At 39.4% G+C, this 22,907-nt stretch overlaps 1 protein-coding gene across 4 annotated transcripts in view; it reads right to left on the bottom strand.

Annotated features, from left to right (window-relative positions):
- KCNN2 (potassium calcium-activated channel subfamily N member 2) overlaps positions 1 to 22,907 on the bottom strand; it is a 442,972-nt gene that overhangs the window by 196,772 nt on the left and 223,293 nt on the right. Inside the window, exon 5 of one of the 4 annotated variants that reach the window (XM_021084636.1) lies at positions 22,182 to 22,260. The exons of the other annotated variants lie outside the window; for them this stretch is intronic. The gene's annotated coding sequence lies outside the window, so the exon portion shown is untranslated. The remainder of the gene's footprint in view (positions 1 to 22,181; positions 22,261 to 22,907) is intronic. 4 annotated transcript variants of the gene reach the window in all.

The following is a 22,907-nucleotide window of genomic DNA, read 5'->3' as shown; positions in this document are numbered from 1 at the left end:
GATATCGTCTTATTAAATGTCTTAACAGGGTTATTTAATTTCAAGAAACACACCACTTAGCAATCAAAATACTCTATAAGCTCAAACCCAGTAGAATAAAGACATCTGAATGGGTCTCTGAATTTGCAGTAATGGGAACTGACAGCCATTGGAGTCTATGTTAAATCAATATTGCTTTTTTCATGAAAGGTGAACATTTAGTAAAATATTTCATTTTTACACCATCTAAACTCTGAAAGAAGCAATAAAATGTTAGGAGGAATCATAAATAATGAAAAAAGCCCCATTCGTTTCAGACATAGAAATGAGAGATACATTAAAAAAAAAGTCTCTGCTTTCCATGGGTGGCATTGCACAAAGCTATTTATTTGTGTACCATGGAGCACATTAATCTCATCTCTTGATAGCTCTGTAATATAAATGCTGGCATTGCATTTGACCAGATACCTAAAGAACTCAAATTATTAGGTGCCTATAACCAGTGAGAGTGTCGCTTGAATTAACTGGATTCATCAGGTACAGTAGTTTATGAGAAATGTTAACCCACCACACAACATAGAAGGAAACAAGGAGAACCATAGGTGTCTCCTTGTGACAGAGTTGAGAGCAAGGCAGATTTGTTGAGAGGATTCAGATTTCTATTTGTTCCTGCTCTAAGAGATTTAGGTTGGGGTCATTGATACCTTTTAATTCCATTGATTCAGCAGCCTAGGAATCAAGCTAATCTATGGGTGTGCAGAACGGCGATGAAACCTCTGTGATCTTGCTAGAGAAATGAGCCTCAGGGACATGCTCCAGCCTGTCGTTTCTGTTTATCTTTCGTACCTGTGGATTTAACTCTCAGGGTTCTGAGGCCTCTCATGGGTGTCTGAAAGTACATGCCATGTAGCAGTTTATCATTTTGTTAAGGAATAAATATGACTCTTATGCTTCAAAGCTTAATATGCAAGAAGGAGTCATTTAGCAAGTGAGTTATTTAGCTAGTAATACATATTACGAGACATAGGTGGTCTCTAAAAACTGACATTTCATGCTGTCTGTTTTTGTTCTACACTTTTGCTTCCTTGGCCCTACATTTGGGTGGTAAAGTTCATATTCTTCTTGAAAAGAAAATCTTCTGCTAGTTCAGGATGAATATGAAAGGGAAATAATATAAGTCAAAGTCATGGTTTTTAGCCAGAAAATAAAATAGTTTTGAAGAATAAAAGCTATATTAGAAAAGGCAACACTATAAAGACAGCAAAAAGATCAGTGGCTGCCAGGAGTTGCTGGTGGGAAAAGGGTGAGGGAAGGGACAAACAGGTGGAGTACAGGGCATTTTTAGAGCAGTAAAAATATTCTCTATGATGCTGTAATATTGGATATATGACACTGCACACTTGTCAAGAGCCATAGAATTGTACTGTTAGGTTTGCCAGAGGAATGCACAAGGCCAAATCAGTACAGCAAGAAATTTACTGAGGCATCTGAGAGATGGGCTGAGTCCAAGACAGCCTCAGCCCCACTGCGAGGAGAACTTAGTCTTATAAAGGGTCATTGTGGGAATCTGTGGTGAGGGTCTATGGTGGGAACTTACAGCAAGGGCAATCGATGCAAGGAAGGTCACACAATTTGGCGAAGGGATGGAGACTGAGTTCAAGAGTGATTGTGGGGGGTGGGGAGATTTTAGGGGAAGGGAAAAATTACACAATGTGAGAAGGTGATTGGCGTCAGAGTCTCACAATCATGTAAGTGCAGCAACAGGAATTGACATACAGGGGGCAGTTAACCTTTACAGGGGGTTAATCTTTGTAGGCAGTTGTTTCCCGTAAGCCATTGTTTCTAGCTGTCCAGCTCGGAAAGGCCACATTCCAAGGGAGGGGGCTTCTTCCATGCTCCTGGGAACCTATCATGTACCACCTTCAAGTAAACCCCACTGCAAGCGATGGACTTCAGCTAGTAATAAGGTATCAGCATTGTTCAATTATAGTAAATGTACTACGTCAATGCAAGATGTTCATAGGAAAACTGTGCAGGGAAGAGGAGGCACAAGGGAACTCTTTACCGTCTGCTCTGTTTTTCTATAAACATAACACTGCCCTAAAAACAACTATATTAATCGAAAAAATTCTATCAGAAGGTAGCTCAGATCTACACAACAGGGACAACTACATAAATACGGTAGAAAGAGAAAAAGCGATCTGTGAAACTATTTCAGCAAGGGCTACACCTTATGCCAATGAGAAATAAAATGTTCATCCAAATGGAATAAGTCCTTATCTGGTTACATTTCCCCCCCAAAAAATCTTTTAACTGAATAGTGATATTGGAAGAAGCCAAAAGAATGTACAGCTATGTCTATGAAGCAACCAATAAGACTACCAAGCAGGTAAATCTTGAGAAGTGTTTTCAGAAGTGTTCCGTGCTGTGAAATTAATAGGAGGGCCACTCAGCTGCAAAAACACGTCTTCAGAGTTGAAGAGAGGAAATGGACATGTATTAAAGGAAGAGGTCTTTTGCAAATGTGCATATCCAAGAAGGAAAGACACATTTTGGAATCTAAAGAGTCCTAGGGAGGTGGAGTTCCTGTCATGGCTCAACAGTAATGAACATACTAGTATTTATGAGGATGTGGGTTCCATCCCTGGCCTTGCTGAATGGGTTAAGGATCTGGCATTGCCGTGAGCTGTGGTGTAGGTCACAGTGTTGCAGACCCCGTGTTGCTATGTCTGTGGTGTAGGCCAGCAGCTGCAATTCAGATTCTACCCCTGGCCTGGGAACCTCCATATGTCATGGGTGTAACCTAAAAAGACAAAAAAAAAAAAAAAAAAAAAAAAAAAAGTCTGAGTGAGGGAAGACTGTCTCCTCCGTTATCTAGCAGATATACCCAAGGACTTGGGGTTACCTTCCTGAGCTGCTGTGGCACACTTCTGTGTAATACATTTCATCTTATCTTTATCCTGGTCCACATGTCTGCACATTTTATCATCACTGTAGCAGTTCTGCTGATTTAAGTTACTAGCAAAAGACAATAATGCAATAGAGAGTTGCACTTATTTTGGTGGCTATCTCTAACAGCTAATATACTGCAAATGACTTCAGCTCAAATATCTTCGCTTGTTAAGGGTCTGAAGAGTTAAGATTTCCAGTTATAATTAGCTGTATTCTGGAGAGGGGAAATGAATATTCCTTGAAATTCATTAACCGAGGATTCTTGAAGGCCTTGGGAAGGTTCCTTTGTGAATGAGAAAGGTCTGCTTTAATTTGAAGGAGTGACCACATTCAGTTTTATGGTAGAAGGGAAGTGAAAATTCCATTATATATTGGATTAAATGTTTGAATGATAAGGCCAACTGTATAGGAGTAATGTAAATGGAAGCCAAATGAAGAAAAATAAAGGAAATGCATGATTCCAACTCAGGCTAATATCTTCTTTTCTACAGAGATTGAAACAAGATTCTAGAGAGGCAGGGTAGCTTATAAATGTAATAGTTGTATGGCAAATCAGAAAAAAAAGACATGTTTGAGTTCAAAATATAATTAGCCAGGCACTTTGCAATTACTGACAACTTGTTTTTTCAGTCTTATCATAGATCTTCTTTGAGCTACATAAGTTACTGAGAAAATTAGCCATGTTACATAGCACTAACATTAAAGGCATTATACTTTGAAAAGCACCACATATAAAATAAATATTGCCTTGAAAACTGGGAGGTTGCTAGGAAATTATGTCAAGTGCAATCCTCTCCAGTTATATCTAATTTTTCCATTTCATATCTTCCTCAATCATTAGGGCTTAACCCCTACAGGAATTTACACGAGGATAGCTTACATACCTCTGCAAATATAAATTTTCCAGGGGTTCCATTCCATCCTTAGAAGGCCTTGGCATTAGTGCTAAGAATTTTGGGCAGGGTCAGCTCTTCTGGAAAAGGGCAACACTTGGGTTCTTGACCATATGGGGGTTTGTACACAAGATGGAACTAGGCTAGGTCTGCGTGAACATTTACATTTTCCCCTTCTATTTCTACAGAATGAATCGAGGGGGAAAAGGCTAGTTGCAAGCCAAATCAAATGATTTGAGTTATTTTAAGAAGAGGCTATTCATTGCACTGGTTGCCAAACTTAAAATGCCTGGACAGCCTGTTCAAAGAGCCAGCAGCAGGAAGAGGAGAGATAGTGCCAGAAACTCAGGCCAAGAAGCCAGGGAAGGCTGGGCAGCCCCCCTCCTGTGAATTAGCATTTCAATGGCCCTCCTCCCCTTGCGTCTGAGAAAGCCAGAGACACTATGTCCACTGTGGGTTTGGTTCCTGAGACCTGTCTTTCCATTCATTCTATCACTCTAGGAGTGGCTCCCTGATTTATGGATCCAAAGAGGAGTAGATAACACAGGGAAATGATTCATTGTGAGGTCTGGATTTCTCTTCTCAGAGCTAATAGCTAGTGTGTGTACTGCACTTCACAGAAGGCAAAGCGTTGTTACTGCATTTATCTTATTAAACCTCACAGCAGCCTGTGAGATGGGACGACCTTTCCCACTCGGAGGTGAGGAACTGAAGCTGGGGAAATTGCAACTGACTGGCTCAACGGGTCAACACAGTGCAGCCAGGCCAAGAACTTGGAAATCCAAGTTAAGTAGATGCCATCGAAAATGTAACCAAAGGTCCATTCCTAATCCATGTAGAAAGATCTTATTAGTTACAATAGTAAGAAAGTGAGCATCTAGTAAATGCCTGGCCCTGGGCTAGGTATTCTGCCTGCTTGACTCTTTGAATGTTCATTAAACAAAACAAAGTAAGAGGAAAAAAAACATCTTCATATCTGTGCAAGTCACAAAGTAGATAGAGATGACATGAGGCTGATTTTCCAGGAGAGAGGGAGCCTGCCAAAAACAGTGAAAATAAACTTTTTCAAAGGAAAATTTTAATTTTCATACAAGTCTAAATGAAGAAGATCTGCCAAGGGGTCCTGGCCAAAAGCAGCCTCTTACTGGATAGGTTCCATTCTCGGTCATGGTTATTAAGCTGTTGAGATTCTCATTTTATAAATCAGTTGTTGCTAATAGAGTCACTTTAATTTCCGGAATCCAAAGAGTATCTTCATCAACCACAAATGAGGTGGTACACGAAAGACCATTTTATTTATATATTCATTGCTTATTTCAATAACCACAAACATACTGGGCTAAGTCATTTCTAGTCAGTGCCGTTATCTTTTTAGGAGGAAATTTACTGATGCCTAACTGAAAAAAAAATGCACTGGATGCAGAAACACAAGGTCACTTTAAATATAAAGTCCACTTATGCTTAATGTTAATCTGAGCATCTTTCAGCTAACTGGTGCCCACATTTACAGGAGAGCAGATTCTCTAGCCAGAAATCTCCCCTGGTCCCAGGCTTGTGTGAGGCAGGAAAGTGTCAAATGGCTGCAGAGGAAGATAGACTTTGATTGATGAACAACTCAAATATTATGATATATTGGACCTCAGATAGCACCGGACCTCATTTCCTGGCACACATTTGCCTTCAGGGAAAGGGAAATGAGTTTTGCTTTAAAAACAGAACATTTAACTAGACGCAGGTCATGGCTGAGGAACACAGACCTTGAAATCACATATGCCACTTAGCCCTCCCCTTCCAACGGCACTTATTAAATTGGGCAAGTGCAGTTTATCTGCCCGCTTTCAGATGTAGTACCAAGCCTTTAAGAACTTACAATTTATGAAATGTCCATGTCTAACATAGTCACGGTTGCTATATCCTACCTCTCTGTCCATAATTCTCCAGTTTTCTCTGAATACATTTAGTAAATGGTCATTTGCAAAAAAATGTAAACTTTGGAGTATTTTGGTGTGGACCCTGTATAGTTTCCCTGGAAATAGAGTCTCTTAAGAAAATGACATATTCTACAAATAGTGAGATGTTCCAGGTTTAGTAGTTATTTTTAAAACATTGTTGAAATATAGTTGACTTACAAGGGTGTGTTAGTTTCAGCTGCACAGAAAAGCGATTCAGATATAAACACGTATGTATGTGTATATATATTCTTTTCTAGATTCTTTTCCATTACAAGTTATTACAATTTATTGAGTATAGTTCCCTGTGCTATATGGTATGGTAGGTCTTTGTTGATTATCTATTTTATTTATAGTAGTGTGTATATTTTAACACCAAGCTTCTAGTTTTTTGTTTGTTTGTTTGCATTTTAGGGCTGCACCTGTGGCATATGGACATTCCCAGGCTAGGGGTCCAATTAGAGCTGTTTTAGCTGCAGTCTATGCCACAGCCTCAGCAATGCAGGATCTGAGCCATGTCTGAGACCTATGCCACAGCTCACAACAACACAAGATACTTAACCCACTGACCGAGGCCAGGGATCAAATCTGCATCCTCATGGATAATAGCTGGTTCATTACCACTGAGCCACCACAGGAACTCCCCGGTTTTTATAGTTACTAGTAAAGTAACACTTTTCCTTTTTTCTGGTCCTCACCTTAATGGGTTTCAAAACGTTTTTCTAATAGAGGAAAGAAAATTAAACTGATCACTTTTGCACTGCTGAACTGCTTTTCCACAATGGCCTTTGTAAAAGGTGGCCTTGTGGTGTGTGGGTTCTTTCATCATCTTATGAAGTACTGTCACTGCAGCACTGTGGTGTCTGTGTATTACAGCACATATGTGCGATTCACCTTTCTCTCTCCTGCTTTCTCTTTCTCTCTCGTGTTAATACACAAGCACAGGAGGACATATTGCCAAAGGACAGAAAGGAGGACTTGATTGGTAAGAAAATCTCACGAGGAGGCTAGAATAAGAATTTGCAAAGTAAAGAATTCCCATGTGGCTCAGTGGGTTACAAACCTGACTAGTATCCATGCGGATGTGGGTTCGATCCCTGGCCTCACTCAGTGAGTTAAGGATCTGGCATTTCCACAAGCGGCAGTGTAGGTTGCAGATGTGGCTCGGATCCAGCAACATATGCTGCAGGGGTAGCCTTAAAAAGGATTAAAAAAAAAAAAGACTAGGACAAAATCTGTGAACTTTTGCAAATAAGACCAGGATAAAATCTGTGCGCTGCGTTCCTCATTGCCTTTCTTATTCATGCCTTGATTTTATTTGTGAACTGACACTGCCTGAAGTCTTGTGCTGGATGCTGATGCTCCATGAAAGAGTCAGCCATGAATCCAGCTTTCAGGCTGTCCCCTCTCCAGTAAGAGAATTGGGGCATGCATGCAACAATAAGCTGAAACAGTGCACTACACAGGCTAGGGAAGAGGTATAAAAAGCTTGAAGAGCTGGTGGTCCTGTAACTCAAGAAGAATAAGGAAAGAAAGGCTTCAGGAAAGAAGTTGTATTTGGGTTAAAGAACACATCGGAGTTGTTCTCTCCACTTGGTGTGTGAGTCCACCTCTATTTTCACTCTTCCAAATGCAAATTACCCCTTCTGTGGATGCTGGCCTACTTGTAAAGCCATTGCTGATGCCATTCCAGAACCTGTTTACATTCTCTTTGCATTTCTTGAACTAGGAGTCACTCTACAATTCTCTTGGAGCATAGATGATGTTCTTGTATTACACTTGCCTCTATTTAGTGGTTGGCTCTACTGGACAGCTAGTTCTTCCCAGCTTTCCTTGTCCCTTTTAACATTAAGCCTGGTTTGTATTGTAGATCCCCTATGGCAAATACACTAATCACATTCTTTACCTTCCTCTTTTTTTTTTTTTTTTTCCTTATTAGGGCTGCACCTATGGCATATGCAAGTTCCCAGGCTTGGAGTCAAATCAGGTCTGCAGCTGCCGGCCTGCACCATAGCCTCAGCAAAGCAGGATCCGAGCTGCATCTGCAACGTACACCAAGCTCATGGGAATGCCGGATCCTTAACCCACTGAGTGAGGCCAGGGATCAAACCCGCATCCTCAAGGATATTAGTTGGGTTCTTAACCCACTGAGCCACAATAGGAACTCCCCTTCCTCTTCATTATGTCATCTCACCTGCCCGCCCTTTCTGCTCAGGAGCAATCCAAGCGATTGTTTCTCCATGTTTCTTAATATTGGGGGAAAATATGTTAAGAAGCTCCAACTTGGACACAATTAAAGTTGGACTATAGAACAAGGTTGTACTCTGCATGTCGGTTTCTTGCAAGATTGTATGTAACTCAGGAGAAAAAGCCAGTCTAAAAACGCTGATGTTGAGTGATCAAGCTGAAAGCTGAACTTGCCTTTGATGACTGAATCTAGTTATGTTATATTATGGACCCTGATATTAACTTTGAATTGCTATTTTCCTCTGAAACACACTGCCCTAATTTTGTCTGCCTCAGGGAGAACTGTTGGCCCATATAAAGCATTTTAAAGGTAATATGTTGCCTCTTAAAATGACACAAGTGAATGAGTAGAACTGCTGACATGCCCTAAATTAAATATATTTGCAACTAGTTTACTAACAGTAAGAAAATAAATCAGACAACAAGATTAATTTAATTTTCAGCTCCTTCAGGCCTAAACCAAGTGTTGGAATAAACAATTCTAGTTTCTTTAATCTGGAGTCCTGCAGTAAAGATAGCTGTACAATAAACAAATCTTTTGACAAAGAGTTGTTAGAACCCGAAAGCAAATTTTCTGTAAATTACAACTATTAGCAAAATTTCACTTTGCCCTTCAGAAAGGGAATCATGTAGCACTAGGTTTTCATTCTGTATGTCAAGACATGAAGCAGAAGAATAGTGATTTGTTTATTTTGGTATAGTCCTTCCACCCATAATAACTCATCCATCCATTCATCATCCATCCATCCTGGTATGAGTCATTGCTGTGCTGTCCCTTAGTGATTGGCATAACTACTGTGCATCATTTCACATCCTTTCAGCCCCAGCTCTTATTAGAGCCACTATCATTACCTCCTGTTCCATGCCGGCTTCGACCAACTTCATGCCTGATGTGACAATGCCTCAACTTGAACACTGTGCTCTCACTTCCTATTCTGGGAGTTAACAGGACATTTGTGGGAATACATTTGATACATAACCTAGAATTTCAGGGCAGTTAATGAACATGAGACTACTCTTGACCAATCCAGGCTCAAGCATCAGTCATCTGCAATGCAGCCAACTGGATAGTGTGATATTGTATATTTTTTCTTTCCTTTTCTGTTTATCTTTCCAAGTCCCTAAATTTAGGATCATTTCCCAAATAAAATACCTACATCCAAGACTTCATCTCAAGTTGAGTTCTCAGGGGGGCCAAGGATAAAAGGGTTGGTACCAGGGCTGGCTGGACAAAAAAATGTTATGATGAGATTTTGGAAGTGGACACCTTACCAGCCAAACAGCAGTAAGGACCCATTGATGGTGGTAAGGAGGGTCATGATAATACCTAGTATGCAGTGGCACCAGAATTATGCTCAGATGTGCTAGATTAGGGATGGGGTAGGAGAAAGCCTCAACAATTCTGATAGAGGAAGTACAGTTCCTTATCCAGGAGGAAATACTTGCACAAGGAAAGAATCAGCTAATATGTACCACGAGGAATGAGAAAGATATATGTGGGGATGGAAGATAAGAATTTTGGACTGTCAGAATGGCCATCATTAATAAATCCACAAATAACAAGGGCTGGAGGGGCTGTGGAGAAAAGGGAACCCTCCTGCACTGCTGGTGGGAATGTAACTGGTACAGCCACTATGGAGAACAGTTGGAGATACCTTAGAAATCTATACATAGAACTTCCATATGACCCTGCAATCCCACTCTTGGGCATCTATCCGGACAAAACTCTACTTAAAAGAGACACATGCACCCACATGTTCATTGCAGCACTATTCACAATAGCCAGGACATGGAAACAACCCAAATGTCCATCGACAGATGATTGGGTTCGGAAGAGGTGGTATATATACACAATGGAATACTACTTGGCCATAAAAAAGGATGACATAATGCCATTTGCAGCAACATGGATGGAACTAGAGAATCTCATCCTGAGTGAAATGAGCCAGAAAGACAAAGACAAATACCATATGATATCACTTATAACTGGAATCTAATATCCAGCACAAATGAACATCTCCTCAGAAGAGAAAATCATGGACTTGGAGAAGAGACTTGTGGTTGCCTGATGGGAGGGGAGGGAGTGGGAGGGATCGGGAGCTTGGGCTTATCAGACACAACCTAGAATAGATTTACAAGGAGATCCCGCTGAATAGCATTGAGAACTATGTCTAGATACTCATGTTGCAACAGAAGAAATGGTGGGGGAAAAACTGTAATTGTAATGTATACATGTAAGGATAATCTGACCCCCTTGCTGTACAGTGGGAAAATAAAATTAAAAAAAAAAAAAAAAGAATTTTGGACTGTGACATAGAGAAGGAAAAAATCAGAATAGGAGATGTGAGGAGAATTAGAATGACAGTCAATGTCCTTGCGGGCCCTCATGGCTCCACTCTTTTTTGGTTTTAGGGCCACATATCCAACATACGGAAGTTCCCAGGCTAGGGGTCAAATCGGAGCTGCAGCTGCTGGCCTATGCCACAGCCACAGCAACACAGCCGCGTCTACGACCTATACCACAGCTCACGGCAATGCTGCATCCTTAACCCACTAAGCAAGGCCAGGGATCGAAGCCTCATTTTCATAGATACTAGTCGGATTTTTTACCACTGAGCCACAATGGGAACTCCCATGGCTCCACTCTTCTATACTATTAGGATAGCTACTTGAAGATTGTCCTCAGTGATGGCCTACAGTACATGAAGTGGAGATGCTGAAACTCCCTTGGTCGAGTATTGAGGTTAGATGCTTGAGGAGGTAGGAATGTTAGAATGGATTTATTATATATAATCAGAGAACTGATGCCTTGACTATTTTTCCAGAACAGACTGGAGTGAGTCCATGAAGGCACTAACACTAGTGAGGAAACACTAGTAAGGAAACGGTGACATATCCGAAAACCACTGTGGTGACTGTCCTCTATAGGTCAGAGTTTACAAAACGAAATTCTATCATAGTCTGGGTTCCATAATTCTAATGAGGATAATAGAATTCCAGAGAGGCAGAAGTAAGGTGGGTGGCATTTAGCATTCGGAGGCAAAATCGATATAATTACCATAATGGGCAACAAGGAAGAATGCCTATCAGACCCATAGGACCTAGAATTATTAGGAGAAACATGTACATAAATAGTGACTAACGTTACTTCCTTTTTTAAAAATCAGGAACTGGCAAGCAGAACTCTGACGTCAGTTGCTTCAATGGAACAAATTGTGATTCCTTATCAGTCCCCAGATCTAAGTCAGTCAACAAACCCACACCCAGGGACTGATGAGATCATCCTGCAATGTCACCAGAAATGTGTGTGATAAATAGTTCCAATTTCCTTCCCCAAAGGTATCTACACTCATGTACTGGTAACTGCACTGGAAAAAAAGAGTTTCCAGACTTTTCAAGGATCACTGGACACAGGTCTACTACTTACACTATGGACAAAACATCATCACTGTCCCCTAATCAAAAGGCAGGTGATAAATGTATTTCTGCCCCAAGCACATCTTCACTGGTTTCTCAGAACAAGGTTGTAGTTATTTTCCTTGGCTCTAAGTATATACATTGGACTACCGATGATTAGTAGCTAGAAGAACCCCCATTTTGGTTCTTTAACCAGTGAAATATGAATCATTTTTATATAAAGTCATTGACTATAAGCCTCAAAAACTACCCCTCCATTAAAATAGTAAATTATAAATAATACAATTCCAGGAGGAATTGAAAAGATTAGGATAATTATCAAAGACTTGATGAAAATGCACCACCCCAAATTCCCATTCAGTTTATTTGCTTGGAACTGAAAAATCAGTTGGAATATGGTACCTGACCGTGGGTAGCCCTAGAGTCAGCTAAATTGTAGTCCTAATCACAGCTGCTGTGTTAAATGAAATATCCTACTCAGGCATCAATATAGACTCTGGCACTGGGCATGTAGCCTTAGATCTTCATATGTGAAGGTTTTACATTAAAAGCATCTTTCTTAATCCCATCAATAAGGACATAAGAAGCAGTTTGCTTTTATATCATCAAGATTCCAGTTTACATTCCCCATCTAGCTATGCCAGGGCTATGACAACTCTTTGACATAATACAAGCTGTTGAGGCCTTGTTTATCTTGACATACTGCAGAAGATCATGCTGTTTCACTCTATTGACAACATCATGTTATTAGACATAAGCATCAGGAAACAACAATTATCCTAATAGAATCACACATGCCACAGGGTGGGGACTGGATCCCTTTGACAGCTACGAATGTATGGCCTCAGCTCCAAATCTGCCCTTTATTAACATCTGTGGGAATATTTAGGAATTTAGGAACGTTTAAGCATCTCTTCCTTCGCAGTGAGTATAATATTAATCTTTGTCAACAGAGGGCACTGGAGAGACACTGTAGAAGAAAGGGGCTTCTTTTCTTGGTTCAGGTAAGGCTTTCCACTTCTATTCGGCACCTAGCAGAAATGCATGCATGAGGATATCCGGAGATGCTTTGCCATAGCTGCAAGCTCAGAGCACACGATTCCTTGGGGAGCCTGCAACACTAGTTCTGCTCCAGTGACTTCCTCGATGATGCTTTCTGGATGTGGATACATGCAACCCTGAGCCTTAGGCTACCCTGCTGGTAGGAAGTTCCTGATGCCTGACTCCCTCTGTCAGTCCACAGACCAGTCTTACCTGCCTTTGTCCTGGAGAGACACTTCCTATTTACCCAGGCAAAGCAGCAAATTCTCGACCATCCAGTGGGCTGTAACCATGTGTATTCCAAATTTTGAGTCTCAGCTTTGGGGAGGAGAACTTCTGGTAAGTTAGTCCCTTCCTTGCATACTCTCTCAATTCTTGTATATCCTTTAGAGTTTTCCTTAAACCTTCATAATTACTCTCCTGCTACAATTAATTCTTGACATTAAATTTTGCATTTCTACCTTATGATTATACCCTAACAGATACAATCCCACGAAAATTCAGGATCTGCTACTTTGGTTAATATTTCAGGAGTCCAGTGGTGTGTGGCATGCTTGGACATCCTCTCCAAGTGTAAAAGACAAAAACCCTTATAGTAAAAAATAGGTATACCACTTGGTTTGTCTCAGTGGATTTTGAAGGAAGCATAGACAGCTTTTGGCATGCTCTTCATCCCTGGTTGAGATGAAATATCTGATTATGAGCTATCAAGTGAATGTGTAATCAAAGTTCCCATCATAAGCTGATATATAATTCACCAAAATCATAAGTGTGGTCAGGCTCAATAGCAAACTACCATATGGTAGAAATGGAATATTCAAAGTTAGATCCAGTGGGTTCAAAAGGCCTAAAAACACTGCATGATAAGATGGCCTAGACTCCCAAAGCACCTGCCTCTGCTGTACCAGCTTTTCTCCAGCAATTCACACCTATGGCCCCATGAGAAGTTCCCTACAACTGATTGATGGAGGAGGAAAGGCTCAAGCCTGCTTCACAGATGAGTTGGCTCAATATATTAGCACTAGCCAAAAATAGACTGCTGTTGTCTGTATCTCTTCTCTTGGGTAGCTCTAAAGGAGAGTGATGAAGGGAAATTCTTCCAGCAGGCATAGTTTTGATCAATACACTTGGTTTTCATTTTATTTGTGAAAAATGTAGCTTGAGTATGGACATGTGCCCTCCTGGGCAATGGCGAATGGCTTGGCTGGTTGCTCGGGGGCCTAGAAAGGCTATTATTGGGGAATTGGAAAATAGAAATTCTGTAGAATAAGTACATATATGGACCTATGGGAGAAGAATGGATTTTTTTGTCTCCTGTCTCAATGCCTAACAGAGACATTTCTTGTCTACGCCAACCAGCACATTTTCCCAGATATTCCAATGATGTTCCAATGGACTTGTGATGAAATAGCCATGATAAAAAGATGGAGGCTACCCCTGGGCCATTCCATCTCACCAAGCTATGCTCATCAAGTTTTTCTCACATTAGCTGATGTTCCTGTGCATGTATATCGCTTCAGTACACACTTCTATTCATCAGCTATTGGTTCTCTCTCTCTCACTCTTTCTCTAACATATAAATATATATACACATACACATATTTGCTTCCTCTCCTCCCTGTCTTATTTCCCCTCAATCTTTATTCCAGGCATCACGTTCCAAATAACATACCTGCATACAGCCTTTGTCCTTGGCTCTGTTTATGGTCAAACTGCCCAAGACATTAGGTATCCTTATTTCCCTGTCTCAAAAAAAACTTTACCATTGGAATCTATCATACAATTTTCATTTTCTCAAATGGCAGGGTTTTGTCTCGTAGCCAAGATCAAATACTGTCATTTGTACTGTCAATCCTGTTACCTTCCATCCCTTCAGGAACTTGCTCTATCAGACATTCCTGCTCTGTCTTATATCTTCAATTGCTCCTTACCCCATGATTCCATAGTGTAGGCTCCATTCTCAGGTCCCTCCTCTACATTCAACTTTTCTTTGACTCTAGATTTCTGTTCTTTTATTTTCTCCTTCTTGAAAGATGAGAGCACTTTGGTTGACCCTCCTTCCCCACAGCTAATCATCCACACACTCCCTAATCTCTAGTTGTATAGCTTTCCTAGCCATCATTCTACACCATATTATTTTTTAAAATGCTACCAGTGACTTCTTCATTCACAAAAATATTAAATGGGTTCAATCTTCGCTTCCCTGAGCTCTATGAAATGCCGATTCTATTGATACACTCCCTCGCTCCTTTGTAGGCACTGTCTTCTGAACATCAGTGTTTTTGTTTCTGTTTCTCCCCCTTTCACTGACCAACAACCCTTCTCTCTCTAGGATCCTCTTCATTGACCAAAGGTACTTAGAGGCTTAGTCCTCAGCTCCAGTCTATTTTCTAACTTTACTTTCCTTCCTAATTAATTGCATTCAAAATAAAACATATAACAGTGCTTGGCATTGTTTCTCATTACTTTCTTGTTAATGTAAACGACTCCTAAATCACATCTCAGCCAAGACTTATTTCAAGGGCAAGTCACAAACTTCCATCTACCAGAAGGACCTCTCTGCTTGTGTATACAAATGATACCTCAAATTCTCAATGTCAAAAATACAATACATAATCCTTCTTCCTGAGTCTGACCTTGATAATGGTTTCCAAACTCCACTCACTAATTATAATTTTGTCACAATTTATTCTTTTTTTCTAGTGCCCTACTATAAATCCCTAATTTCTACTGACTTGCCATTCTACCTCTCTTAAATCTATTTTATTCTACCAATTTTCATTATAACCCTAGTTAGCTTCTTATTTCTTATAGGATCTATTGTAATAGGCTTTTAACTGGTCTAACACTGTACACACCAATTATAAGATTAATTTTCTTAAAACACAAATAAGGCATTGTCACTCTTCCTTTCAATGAATCAGTTGTTTCTAGTTCTCAGGTTCAATCTCCTTGACTGGGAATCTGAGCTCTGGCTTTTGCCTATAAACCTACTTATACCAATTTCCCTTCAGAACCTACTTTAACAAAAACTTGGGCTGTGTGTTGAAGTAGAAACTACAGGGTGTTAAAACCAAGAAAATCTGTGTTTGATGGTAGGCCTTCAACTAAGTGACTGGGAGATCTTGAGACAAACTTTTTTATCTTTTATATTCTATGAACTATGATGTACAGTTTTTCTCTTTTGAAAGGTTAGTATAATTAATATGTACCACAAAGCCTATGGAAAAGGTGAAATAAGATGGCATGTATCAAGCACTGAGAACAGTGTTTAGTATCTAGTATGAGAGCAATAAATACTTTTTTTCTTCTCCCCATCTCTTTTCCCTTTTTATATATGTTCCAAGATTTCCAGAAGCAAGCCAATTTGCCAAAAGTGAACTTGTCCAACAACCAGTATGCTAAATTGAATTGACTTTTTGGCAAATTGGTTTCGGTACTTTGACATATATCCAAGTTTACTGCCTCTGTGCTATGCTAAGATTGTTCTACCTGCCTGCATGTCATTGTTTACGGGGCCTCTTCTAGTCCTTTCTACCCACAAGTCTTCTCTCTTACTATTTGAACTTCCACAGTAGCTTGTCTATGTCCTCACTCACCTTCTTAGTCAAAAATAATGTAACTCCCCTGAAATGCAGAGTGTTGTGTGCTTTGGTAATTCATTTAATCTTCTTATGGCAGCTGTATTCCCGAGCTGCCTCCAGACCCGGGCTTGGTTGTAAACTGTCTGTAATGACCTCATCCCAGAATGCACCAAACCCCCCAGAATGCTCTGCTTCAGTCTGATTGTCTCAGAACTCTCAGGTGCAAGGTGGAATCACGAGGCCTAGAAAATCCTCCTCTTACTGTCTTTTCTCTCAAAGGAATGTGATGTCAAACAAATAAAATGAAATAAACTTCTATTTGCATCCTGCCATTTGTTTTGCCTTTTTTTGCCAACTATCCATTTTCATTTTTCTATTTCCAGAAGTTAATACCTTAATACCTATCATCTTCTGTTTCTTCCATTATAACAATTACTCTCATTGTCTTCGTTCTTCTACTACTAGATGAAGAATCTCCTTATGACTAGAGACCTCATATTTTTACATTTTGTCTGCAGTAGCATCTAACTCATATGATACTTTGAATGTAGTAGGTCATAAATAAATATTTTTGGAATAAACAAACGTTCATTAACTAGATATAGAAATACACTGTATTTCTTTATGTATCTAATATGGTACTTGGGTTTTTTTTGTCTTTTTAGGGCTGCATTCGCAGCATATGGAGGTACCAGGCTAGGGGTATAATTGGGAGCTGTTGCTGCCGGCCTACACCAGAGCCACAGCAGTGCCAGATCCAAGCCACGTCTGCGACCTATACCACAGCTCATGGCAATGCCGGATCCTTAACTCACTGAGCGAGGCCAGGGATCAAAGCTGCAACCTCAGAGGTCCTAGTCAGATTTGTTTCTGCTGTGCCACGACAGGAACTCCAGGACCTGTTGCCTGCCCGTTGGGGAATTAAACCCCGGTCTTCCGCGTGACAGGCAGGGATACTCAACAATATACTAATGAGGATGGCTGGTTCTTTGAATATAGTAGGTTTTAAATAAATGTTTCTCAAATGAACAAATGTTCATTGTTTATATAAGCAAAGAAATAGAGACAAGATCTCAATCCACAAAAATTTACCTTTCAGTAGGAGGTATAAGTTACTTACAAATGAACTGTTAATAACTATGCAAGGTCAAGAATGATTATAAGTTCAATAGTACAAAAAGAGGTGACTGTCAGACATCAGCTCCCAGCTAAGAGCACTTTCAATCAGCAGCTTGCCCTCTATCGACAGCAGTTCCGATGAATACTCTTCAATTCTAGGAAAGTAGAAAGCTTTGAAACTTAACAGATGTAGATTGTAATTTTGGGTGGGTGCTATTTAATGTGGAGTATTAGTATTTTCAAATCTAAAATAGTATTTCATATCTCAAGGGATTTTTTTAAGAGCATGCTTGAGATATTACATGTAAGCTGCTCTACATTTCTTTGTTACAAAACAAACCTTCCTTGTTAACTGCTTTGGTCAGGTAAGTGAATTTTGTTTCACCCTAGTATAAAAATGTTCTTACCTAATGAGCTAGCAACTGCTTCAAGGTAAGTAGATCATTTTTATCCTCTTCTATAGGTTTCTACAGAATAACTTCTCAGCCAAGACTCTAAGGAGGACTCAGAGTCCTGTCTGGCTGGGAAATGCTGACTGCAGCCAATGTTAAGTTGTGTCACTTTGTCTCCTGCACTGGCTGGCCTTCTCCTTGGACCTCATTGCAGATGTCCCAGGAGGAGACTGTGAAAAAAGCCTGGTGTATAAGAAACTGGAAATAGTTCCAATCTCTTAGAAAGGGGGACCACAAGGAAAACCAGGAGAAGGGCAAGCTCATGTACACTATAAGGGTATTTTGTGGCCCTAGCATTAACGGAGAAATGGGTTACACAAGAGCTTTTTGTAAATGAAGAAAAGGACCAAGAAATATGCCCTTAGCAGACAAAGGGTGAGGGAAATGACAATATGGAAATATCACTTGTGCTATCACATACGTCTAATCATAATGAAAGTAGCTACCAAATTTTCAATAATGTTCTCGTTTAATCATACAAGAAACAATACGATAAGGTTTATTATTTTCATTTCACCAAAGGTGAAACAGAGATGTTAAATAAAGGTCCAAGGTTATACAACTCACAATTATAGTCAGCTGCAATTTCAACTCTAGGAATCAGTAAGAATAGTTCCAGATAGAAGGTGCTCAGTGGAGACCTTATTTACATAATAATGTAAGAACTCTCAAAAATAGTCCATACATCCTAGTTTGAAAACAAAGTAAATAAATAAAAACAGACAAAAACACTGATTTTATCAAAGCTTTTTCATTGCGAATCATCACTAAAATTAGAAAATTGACCTTTCAGGTTTTTTAAAAACATTACTATCTCAAGGAACAATGAAAATATATCTCTCATATGACAGGAAAGTCAAAACGGAGTCAGTATAACTAAGAAAGCTCTCTAAAATAGAGTCCAGAGGCCACTGAGAAAGTGTGACTTATTCATTTCTCAGGATAGATGGAATCTAACCTTTTGACCACTTATTGTCTTAACACAGGCCTCTAGAATTTCTGCCCGGTGTTCCAGAAACTCAAAATATTTATCAAATCCTCATTTTAAAACAACTCATGACAGCCATCCCTTAAGGACAAAAATTCCCTTTCCTATGTTAGAGTGCAACTTCATGGCTTTTCCCTTCACAAGACCCTCTTTTTCTTTCCTAGAACACTCTTTCAATTTTACCTGCATCTGTGTCTCCATAATCACAATCTTAAGATCTCAAATAAAACCGCTTCTAATTAGCAGCCTTCTGTGTCTTTTCAGTTGACACTGGTAACCCCCACTATCAGAGGCAGTGGTGCAGTCATGCAAACAGAACCATCATGAAAACAGTATTGGATAACAAAAGAAGGCATGGCATTTAAGAGAGTTAACTGAACTTAGAAAGGCAAATATGTGCCTTATGCTTTCCAAAACTGATGAGAATTACATGAAGTACTGTTAGAGATTGAATGTTTGTGTTCCTTCAAAATTCACATGTAAAAACCCAACTTTCAATGTGATAACATTTGGAGATGGGGATCTTTGGAAGGTGGTTAGGTTGAGAATCTGAATGTCATGCCCCCATGATTAGGATTAGTGCCCTTATAAAAGAGACCCCAGAGAGCTCCCCTATCCTTTCTGCCACATGAGGACTCAATGGGAAGACAGCCCTCTACAACTAGGGAGCAAGACATCTAGTCTACAGACATCTTGATCTTGTACTTCCTAACCTCCCGACATCTAGTCTGCAGCCACCAGATCATCTAGTCTGCAGGCACCTTGATCTTGGACTTCCTAACCTCCAGAACTGTAAGAAAAAAAAATTATGTTGTTTATAAATTACCCAGTCTACTGTATTTTGCTATGGCAGCCCACATAGAATAAAACAAGTAACTCTCTTGAGGGAAATGATAGATGTAATCAATAATTATACCTACAAACTTATGGATCAATTCCTGCCCAAGCTTTGCTAAAAGAGAAGCTCACATAGAACATACTGTACTATCTAATCCACTGCAACAAAGGCAAGCCATCAACAGAACTTCATTTCTCTTCTTCTTCCCGAACTTCTACTCACTCTTCAAGAATTAGCTCAAGTCCTACTACTTTCATGAGTGATACCTGATTTCCCTTGTTAGAATTTAATTTCTCTTTTCCTTGAACCCCTATATCATTTAATGTCTGCATGATTCTTGACATGTATTATGGCAGCAAGACAATGTCTTGAAATATTCCTCAATGTAATTGCTTTAAGCCAGTATTTTACCCTAAAGCCCTTGTGCAATTAAACTAGACTTGGAGACTAAAATCTATGGCTCCAGGGAAGAAAAGTTAGGAAAGAACTCAATGAGAATGAAGAGTTGATTTCCAGGCTTATGAACTCCAAATGAGACTTTAAAAAACCTTTGGTAGAGACAATAAGTCCTGAAAGTCACTTTGAAATGTAAGAGGCTGGGCAAGGAAGTGAAAAAGTTGGGGAATTTTCAAACTTTACTTGGAAACCAAGAGCCAAAGACCAAGGAAGAGGTCATACAGTTTATCTCAATATAAAATATTAGAGTGAGAAACTAATGGTGATGTAAGAACAGGAAGAAGTGTTGAGTATGAAGAGAGTAGGAGGGCTGAGTAGTGGAAATGGGGTGAACAACAAAACCTCAAGTTTGGATAAATCACCACCACAGGTTGTATAACCTAGGAAATTGAAGGCTTCGTGCCATAAGTTACCTTCCCATGTGGCCCTGCATATAGAGTAATGACTGAGAGGTGGTAGATGACTGAGTAGGTCTGGAGACAGCCTCATAAGGTTTGCATTTAAGATTTTCATCTTTTAAAAAAGATGTTTTAAGCATTTGAAAATGGGGGCTTATTAAATAGGCACATTTTGACTGCATTCTAAAACAATCAGGATAATTTTATCTCCTTCAGCTTGATACTGATTCAGGGATAATCATGAAGCTCAGGCCTAAGCCAATGAGCTATTCTGCTGGCCCAAGAGATTGATTCAGGAATGACCACATTACCTAAATTCATCCAGTCAGGACATTTATTTTTGCATAAAAAAGAAGGGCTATAGGCTTGGCTGCCACTGACAAATGCAGAGGAAGCAGTCTTAGGATGAAACCACCCTCATGAAAGCAGAGATAGAAAGAAAGAGCAAGAAAAAAAAAGACAAAAAAAAAAATGAGAGGAAGGGAGGGACTTCTTGACAGCATGTTTAGGTCATTAAATTGACCTTCACCCTTTGGAATAATTACTAATACATTCTCTGTGTTATTCAGGTTTGATCAGATGTTTCTGATGTTTTTAACTGAAAGGACTCTAACTTATATTGATCAAATATGGATTGGTTATATTTCACAAGCCTGTTACAGAAATTTCCCAAGAAAAACACAGTACACCTGAAGTGACTCTACAAAATAAGAGGAACCACACATAAGAAATCTTTACTACTGTCATTCCTTTTACCTGACATTCAGTACCTTCAAATCATAAAATTTTGGAAAACAGACAATTTGAAAGAGAACAAAATAAGTGACCCATGATTTTACTACTCAAGACCAGTTTCTGGTTACATTATGATTTCTTTAATTTGATTCTTGGTTTCTATTCAGGATTATTTCAAATAGTGTATGTCTGATGATATTTTATTTCATGATTTTTCATCTGGGTTAATTCACTTAATATGTAATTGCAGGATTAAGTTTCATAACCCTAAAGTCTGGGCCTACTAGGAAAAGATATGACTGGAAAATGAACCCAGTTCTAACTTTTGATCTTCTGGTGATCACTTGGGAGTGTATTGAGATGGCTTTTGTGGTTTGGGGTTGGTGAGCTGGTGGGCATTGGCTTTTGTGGAGGTGGAAGGTGAGGGAAGCTTGGCTCTGTGACTAGGAGTCCTTCTGTGTCTCTTCCCCAGCACAGCCATCTTTGTGCAGTAAGTGGAACCTTCTGCCACATTAAAGAACTTGTATCTATGCTGGCATCTACTGGCTTCTTTCTCTAAATCTACTGCGATAAGCCAGCAGTAATGATGATAATAACAGTAGCTAGTATTTATGAAGCACTTATTCTATGCTAGGCACTGTTTAACCAAAGTATATATAAACTCCTAGTCTTCATGGTCCTTGTACAAAGGAGGAACTGTCATTTACAGTTCTAGCATTCTTACTTTACATGTAAGGCTGAGACTGGGAGGTTAAGCAACTTGCCCAAATACATAGCTAAGGGCTTATGCTGTTACTACTGTACGAACACATTTTGCTTGTTATATACTGCATAAATGCTTTAACACTCTCCCTGTTGTTACACACATGGAGTAAATATTATTTGTTACAGTCAAATAAATACTATATCCCTTATGTAACTCAACCTTTGTTATGTAATATTTAGATTGTCTTAATTTTCAATGTCATAAATAATGCTGTGGTAAATATTTACAGAGAAAGATTTTTCTGTATTTGTGACTTTCTTCAGGATATATTCTCAGAAATAGAATTATTAAGTCTACTATTATGGCTATTTTATAAGATTCTTGAAATAAACCACCATTTACTTCCTCAAAGTGTTAATCCACTTACTTTCCAAACAGCAAAGTAGGAGAGAGTCCTCATTCACCAAACTCTGTCATCAGATCTTATAGTATCCTTTTGTCAGTCTCTGTTGTGAATGGTAAAGAATAATATCCAATTATTCTTTCTCTGATTTATTTTTAGAAGAAATAATATTTTAAAATTAAGAAATGTAGATAAAAAAATGATCTAATGAAATTCACACCTTAAAATCCAACCCTATATTTAAAACGTGACTTTGTGTTACTGAAACAATGAATTAGTTATGCCTGAAAAGAATCCAGGTATTACACAACTACATCAATACTAACTCTTTCATCAATTTAACACCAAAGAAGTAACTAAGGATGAAATATTATTTCACAGAGAGCCACTGAATAAAATGACTTGCCAAGGCCACATATACATATAGTAACATCTAAAATGCTACTTTTCATCCCTCAGTTTAAAAAAATAACAAAGACTGTAGGAGTTCCCATTGTGGTTCAGCGGAAATGAATCTGACTAGCATCTATGAGGATGCAGGTTCCATCTCTGGCCTCACTCAGTGGGTTAAGAGTCTGGCTTTGGTGTAGGCTGCAGATGCTGATGGGATCTGGGATTGCTGTGGCTGTGGCATAGGCTGGCGGCTACAGCTCTGATTTGACCCCTAGCTGGGAACCTCCATATGCTGTGGTGTGGCCCTAAAAAAGACAAAAAAAAAAAAAAACAACAACAACAACTTAAAAAATAACA

This window comes from Sus scrofa, chromosome 2, assembly GCF_000003025.6.
Source record: "Sus scrofa isolate TJ Tabasco breed Duroc chromosome 2, Sscrofa11.1, whole genome shotgun sequence".
In the NCBI taxonomy this organism is placed as follows: Eukaryota; Metazoa; Chordata; class Mammalia; order Artiodactyla; family Suidae; genus Sus; species Sus scrofa.
Note: the sequence above shows the minus strand (reverse complement) of the source record. Positions and strands in the feature narration are given on the sequence as shown.